General features: G+C 59.9%; 1 long non-coding RNA gene across 1 annotated transcript in view; it reads left to right on the top strand.

Annotated features, from left to right (window-relative positions):
* The first annotated feature begins 4,480 nt into the window (after nt 1-4,480).
* LOC109295586 overlaps nt 4,481-7,216 on the top strand; it is an 8,642-nt gene continuing 5,906 nt past the window's right edge. The window contains exons 1-2 of the long non-coding RNA XR_002096774.1: nt 4,481-4,970; nt 5,880-5,968. This is a non-coding gene — a long non-coding RNA (uncharacterized LOC109295586). The remainder of the gene's footprint in view (nt 4,971-5,879; nt 5,969-7,216) is intronic.

Genomic DNA, 7,216 nt, shown 5'->3' with positions numbered 1-7,216 from the left:
TGAGGCCCGCTCCTGCGCACGCGTGCGGCGGCGCCCCGGCCTCTCCTCAGGGTCGGGGGTGCGCGGCTCTGCCCGACCTCTCCCCCTTGGCTCTGGGCTGCCGCCTCAAGAGGGGATGTTCCCCGCAGGCCTGAGCCTGCCTGTGCCCCGCTCTGTGCGGCGCTGCCTGGCACCCCGCCCTCGGGGTTTCGGTATCTTTTTCACAGCCGCAGCCCCGAGGAAGCCGGGGTAGGAGCTGCGGGTTGCCAAGGGGCTCTGCAGCGACCCGGGGCTGGCGTGCAGGCTGGCAACGAGGACTCCCAGTAGCTCACAGCGGAGCTGGGCGTGCGGCATACCTCTGCCTCCGCTCCCTTACCAAGAGGCCGACAGGGACTTGGCAGAGCTCTGCCAAGCTGGGGGCGCTGGGGGCACCCGTCTGATCCCCGGGGGCATTTTCACCCTGTTTCTGGGCCTCGTGCGTTCCCAGGAGGGGATAGTGGGACTCTGCCGGGTGGCCGCCCTAGGAGCACGGTGCTGCCCCGAGCAGGCGCGCACAGTGCCGGTTGCCGACACTGCTCGTGCTGTGTAATGCAGGAACTGCACCTCATTGAGAGGCAAATCCAGAGCTTGGCAGCCTGGGAGCGTGAAAAAGCCACTTTCACCTGAGGCCTCGCACAAGAGAGGAGCCAGTTGGCGCTGCTAAGGAAGTGGAGAATTCAGCCGTAAACGAGAGAGAGCTTCGCCGGGAGGGAAGGGGCCTGAATGAACAAGGCGCTTGGATGCAGCCAGCCTCGACAGGGCAAGTGGCAACGAAGCCACGGAGGCATGGCATGCTGACCACTGCCCGGCACTACGGCGCTGCCCGGCTGGGCTGGGCTCCCACGGGAGGGGAGCACGGAGCCAGTGAAACGCTCTCAGGCTTTGTCCGGGAGCTAGTTTGAATGCGCTTCCCCTCCCAACCCTGCGAGGGGTGTCCGGTGGGACCCTGCTCTGCTGGGCGCTCTCTGGGAAGCTATAATGGGCACTCCAAGTGCACGTCCTTGCAAAGCAGTCCCAGAGCCTGCTGCCCGAAGGGCACCTGCCTGGGCCGGCATGTCCTTGCACTGGCACCCTAGGGCTCGAGCACCTGCCCTTGCAGGCACCCAGGAGGGCAGTTCCAGGCCCGCTGGCTCCTTGCTGGCTGACTTGGAGAGTCTGCCCTATGGATGCGGGGCAGATGGGCATAACGGAAAGCCCACAGATCAGTGACAGAAGGGCAGCCCAGGGGGACCTGTGCCTCTGCTGTGATGTATCGTGCAACCAGCAGTCATTTCTGTTTCCTGTGGTCCTGCCACTCTGTTGCCACCCAGGGTTTCATGGGGAAGGTGAGTATGTGCTTGCCTGGGTGAACGGGACTGGCAGGGACTTCCCTGATGTAGCTGGGCATGGTGGACCCTGATTGCTGCACGTGCACGGCTCCCCCAGCTCGATGCTGCCAGGTGGACTCTTTTCAGCTAACTAGAGCTGGGCTGGGAGTGCAGGCAGCTCATTTCCCTGAGGGCAAGGGCAGTCTCCGGCACATCGGCATGCTTGGTCTCCACATGGGTGTCAGCACTGCCCTCCCCAACAGGCCTAGAGCAGCCAGAGCCCATCCCTGCAGCCAGCAATCCTTCTGCCCTATCCAGTCCAGACCGCTCAGTTGCCTCACGTGCAACATAGGGCCCCAGAAACCACAGCTCTGCCCAGAACGACGCCCGAGTTAGGCATTAACTCCTCCAGCCATTTCGATCCATACCTGTGTAACCAAGGGCCGCCTGAGATACTGCAGATCAATAATGTCATGGGTTAGCCCTCTTTGAGTGCCCTTTCTTGCTGGCTCCCTGCAGGAGGTCTGGGGGCCCGACCCCACCCCTATGATGAGATCTGGGGGCCCGGGGGATGTGGGCACGTGTGGGGCAGGGGGGGAGAGTTCTCTTGCCGTGGGCCCGGACTTGGTGCAAAGCCTGGCTCAGAAACCCAGCTCCGTGGCCGGGCACTACAGACGCGGCATTGGCTGCTGGAATTTGAGACATCTGCTGTTTATTGATGAAGCCAATGAGCCTGCAGGTGTGAGAGGTCCCTAAAGCAGCCGCAAGGTCCAAGGCTGCCCCTGCTGACAGCCTGTGCCTTGCAAGAGGCTCCTTGTGGGTACAGGTGCCCCCAAGCACGAGGGCCCTGTGCCTGGGCAAAGGCCAGCCCCTCCGCTGTGTGGCCTGCACTGCCAGCTCCCCAGCGCTGGCACTGGGCACCTCTGCTCAGACAGGAGACCTGACACCCACATCTGCCTGGCAGTGTGGGCCTGGCCCAGGGCACATGAAGGCAAATGCTAGAGGGGATGCGGCTGAGCCCTGGCCCTTCCCCCTCGCCCATGGATTCGGCAGGGCTGCTCCTTGGAGGGTGCCTGGGAAGAGGCCATCTGCAGTCCCACAGGGAATATTTGCTTTAGATTAGCTCCCTTGCCCCAAGCTGAGAGTGGCCGGACAGCGTGGGACTGCTAGGCAGGATGTTAGCTTTGCTCTATTTGCTTTTCTGCTTTTCCTCAGCAGATAGCGCCAGGGTTAACCGATGCTGATACAATCAGGGATGCTGGGGCAGCTACCTGGAGCTGCTGTGCAGGGCTCGGCTCCGGGCACGGGCAGGGCTCAGCGCCGCAGGGGGATCTGTCTGTCCCGGGGGCTAACTCAAGGTCCCGGCACATGGAGGATGCAGCCAGAGGCTCCTGCCAGGGTGAAATAAAGCAGGCTACGGACGCGGCATCAATAACAGGCTGACTCGCTGGGGCATCAGCAGCTGCAGCTTTAGGCTCGGTGCATTCTGCCCCTCATCCCAGAAGGGAACCCACGGCAAATATTTACAGGGGCTTATAAATATTTATCCTGTAATAACTTGCTGCCTTGCAGCACATTCTTCTCCAGGAGACGAAGCCGTGCCCTGGGCCAGGTGGGGGCTGCTGCGCGGCCGCAGGATGTATGAATAACCCACAGCAAGCGCTGCCGCGCAATAAAACCGCTGGCCGCTCAGGTGCCCGCATGGAAGGTGCCGCGGGCTCTTACCCAACTAAAGAAAAATGTGGCTGAGCAGCACAGGTGTGTGAGAGCCTGGTGCGGGGCAGACTTTGCCGCTCTCCACAGCAACAGCAGAAAGGCGTTGTGAGTCTCCGGAGAGCCGTGAATCACACCACCAGCCTAACAGGACAGGGCCCCAACCTGCCTGCCACATTTAGCAGCACAGCCCTCCCTGTACCGTGCCACGTGCAGGCATGTCGGCAGAAGCCGACGCTCCAGACCACAAGGCGATGTGCTGCGGCACGTCTCCCCCTCTGCCAGGTGTGTGTGCCTGTGCACGCGTGCCTGCCTGCACACCCATGCCAGGAGCCCAGCCCAAGTCCAGCTGAAACCCTGGGCATGGCTCCGTCTTACTCTGGTAACCGAAACGTGCCGAACGTGCAGGAGCTGCAGCAGCCTCACTTGCACCACACAAGGCATGGGCCACGTCAACCACCCAGCGGCGTGGTGCGGTGCAGTCCTGCCGAGCTGACCCAGCTTCTCTGTGCTCCAGGGCAGAGAAGGAGCTTGGCATGGGCACCCAGGGATCAGGGTGCAGAGGGAGGTGGCTGAGCCAGGCTGCTGAGGGACCAGGGCAGCGTGGCACAGCTGCCGTTCCCGAGGAGGGCGGTTCTGGGCTGGGACACGAGCAGCGCAGTCATTTTTCATGCATGCCCTCGTGCGGGAGCAAGGAGATCCTGGAGCCGGCTGGGCCCTTTGTTTTGTTTTGTTTGCTTGGGTGCCAGATGTTTGTCCCCTCCTCCGTGCTTTTGGAACAATCCATCCATTTATTGTTTTTTTGCTTAATGATTTGCAAGAGCATAAACAGGCTGTGGCTTGGAACCCGCGCCACGATCTCCACGGAGCGGCGGAGATGGAGTCCTGAACTACTTTCGAGCATGAATAAATAAACAGCGTGGAAAGGCTCCATTGTGTATATTCTAAGTTGCTATTTTCTTAACCCTGTCTCATTAAGATGGATGGAGTTTCTGCTTATTAGTAATTTGGCAAGTTCCTCTTTGTATACACTCTGCACTTCTCACTAATGATGCTTTGCTTCAGTGATTAACAAAGGAGACTTCCAGCATCGCAGGCGAACACAGAGCCATCCACTCCAGGGCACTCGAATTGAAGCCCAGCGAGCTGGAGGTGCAGCTTGCTGGGACGAGGACCTGCAGGGGACCCAGAAGAGGAGAACCTGCTGCTCCTACATCCTTCCCCGACATTGCAGTTACTTTGACCTTGGGACTTTTGTGCCTAATTCACATGTACCGGCACAGGCCAAGCAGAGCCTGCAACACAGGGACTCCAGGCCTTCGCACGGCTGACCCTGAAACGTGTCTGGTGGAGATGGAGCTGGCAGTGCTACTGCCATTTCTACAGGATTTGGCCATTAAAGCATGTTTACAAGTCTTTAGTGCAGTGTACACATCTGGTAAATCATTGATGAAGCAAATAGCTCCTGGTGTCATGCTCCCTCTGTCAGCTTGTCAGCTCTTCCCACTACTAGGTTACCCAGCAGAGGATCCCCTGCACGCCTCCCAGAGCCCTCATGCACACCCAGGGACGTGTGGGCACACATGCAAGCCTGCGCACACACAGGCAGCGGCACACGTGCACAGACAGGTGCCCAGTGCAGGTGTTGCAGGGCATGCCCCTACTTGAACCACCCTACTGCAAAGGCTGCTGGACAGATGCTGAACAGCATGGAAGGAGCAGGGGAAAGCAGGGCTGGGAGGTTTTACTCAAGCTCGTGTCCCTTAAGGAACCCAGCTCCAGAGGGGGACCAGTCAGGGCAAGGGAGACGTGGAAACCGCCAAGAGCAAAAATCCTGCAGCCGTGGAGCACACACAAGCCGGGAACCGCCAGCAACCACAAGGACCATGTTTCAAGGGCAAAGCTTCCCTCCTCCTGTCTGAGGCCACAGAGGTCAGCCCAGCCCAGCCACTGCCTGGGGGACTGTCTGGGAGTGCCTTGAGAGTAAATGGTCCGAGGGCCCCTGGGGGTGCTGGAGCAGCGCAGAGGCAGCAGAAGGGAGAAGCTGCATTCAGGGCCCTGCTGCGACGAGGCGTTGGGACCCCTGCTGCAGGCGCGCGCCGTTCCCAGCCAGCTGCACAGCACACTGTGGCCTCTGCTGCCCATGCAGCTGGGCAGAGGTCAAAGGGGAAAGGGCAAAGGGTGGGAACAGAGGGTGCGCAAGGTCAGCTTGTTCATGCCAAAGCCCTTTCAGAAGCGCTGGGACGGCGGGACAGGGGAGCAGGAGCTGCTGTGGGAGCACGTACCTGCCCCTCACGCCCGCTCGCATGCCCATGCTGTAACACACAGGCTGCCAGATGACTCCAGCACCTGCCTGGCCACTCAAGCCTGCAGCATGGCCAAGGGTACCAGCCAGGCACCGCTTTGAGCTAGCTCCCACCACGCACATGTTGGCCAGGGTGGGACAGGCTGGTGGCATATGCCCCTTCCTGCACTGAGGTCTAGTGGTTTGTTGGGGCTCTGCTTTCCTGGGCCACCCGGTCCCCAGGTCGTGGGGCTCTTTCAGGGGATGGGGGTGGGATGCTGCATTTGCAGGGGGGAGGGGAGGTGACTTTCCCCTTCCACATGGACAACTTCATAGAGCGGCTTTAAGAGGGTTTCACAAACCTCCTCCCCACCCCCAGACCCCGCGCGTTTCAGCCGCTTGCCAAGGGGAATTAATGAATGCAGCCAGCGGAGCTGACAGCCCCGCAGCCGCTCGCTGCCCTGCACAATGGAGATCCCACTTTCCCTCCTCTCCCCCGGAAACACATGCCCAAGATCCAAGGACATAAATTTCTTCTAACCTAATTCGTTTTCTAGATTGATGGAGAAAATCCATAGCAAATATTTATGGCTCTGCCATAAATAACCCTTTCCTGGACTTCCAAGGAGTTCTGCGGAGTTTCAAGGTAACTTTCAGCGCGCTCCAAAGGTCAGGGCAGATGGGGATACTGCACCTACAGTGCTTGAGCCTCTGGCTCATCTGTTTTGAATTATTGGTATTACTCAGGTTAGCTGGGTTCTCAATGGAGTAGCTGTGCTGGGTTTCCAGGGCCATATTTTATTTCTATGGTGGGAGAAAGGCTTCAATAATTATTAGTTGTACTCTGTTGCAGCTAGTGAAAGAAGCCAGCCACAGTAAATTTGGGCTCAGCTCTGTGTTCGCAGGCAGAAACCAGCCTGTTGGAGTGAGGAAGGGGTTGCTGCCTGCCCCGAGTCTGTCTATGGGGCACCCAGGCTGAGCCTGGGAGCAGGCAAGGGATCACTGGGGGCTCTGCTCCTACAAAGGCTTTTGCTTGGTTCATTGCTGCAGCGCAGGCTCAGACCAGGCTGACCCGGGCAGGACTGCACTGTCTTTGCCACAACCCACGGCATGAGGCACGTGCACTGCCCTGCACATGGCTCTGCTCACGTCCTGCTCCACCCTGGTGGGGTTTTTGTGTGGGGAGCCCCACTCTCCATGGCACACGCTGGGCCACGGGTCTTGCACTTTCCTGTAGGGACAAAGAGAAGCCTGCTCAGACACCTGCCCATGCTGGAGTGCAAGCAGTCCAGCTCTCCATCTGCCGGGAAAACCAGGTGCCCCTGCACTCCCCAGCAGTCCCTGGCCTGCAAACCCCACCTGACACACGGGCACAACCACCCACTGCCACTGGCGGATCCAAGGAGCCGTGACCTATTATGTGCCGCTGTGCAAGGCAGCTCCCCAGCCTGCTAGTAGGCACCTCTGGGAGTATATATGCCTTGCACGCTCCCAGCCCAGGAAAAGGCAACCGCACTCCTAAGAGGTGCCTGCGTCGGCTCCCTCTGGCCCTGGAGCAGTTGTGGGGCATTGCTGCCGGGATGCCCGGCGCTGGGCTGCAATCTTGCCCTCGCTCCCAGAGACAGCAGGCGAAGCACAGAGGGCAAGCGTGCGAACTGGTACCGTGGCAAGCCCGCGGGCCGGGCAGCAGAAGGGCGGGAGCGAGCGCGGAGCTGGGGCCCCCCCACGGCTCTGTATTCTTTAGCTCTTCATCATTAGAACAGAAAGTGAAAAAATGAGACAGTGTCACCCGCTGGTCTCCGGGGAGCGGGCTCCATTCAGGCCTTTCAGAGAACAGGGTCAGACATGTCTTCTGACCTCTGCCCTATCGCATCGCTCCTCACCATAATTATCT

Source organism: Gavialis gangeticus, unplaced genomic scaffold (assembly GCF_001723915.1).
Source record: "Gavialis gangeticus isolate Ggan-Ray unplaced genomic scaffold, GavGan_comp1, whole genome shotgun sequence".
Classification (NCBI taxonomy): domain Eukaryota; kingdom Metazoa; phylum Chordata; order Crocodylia; family Gavialidae; genus Gavialis; species Gavialis gangeticus.
The sequence above is the reverse complement of the archived record's forward strand: the minus strand, read 5'-3'. Positions and strand labels throughout refer to the sequence as shown.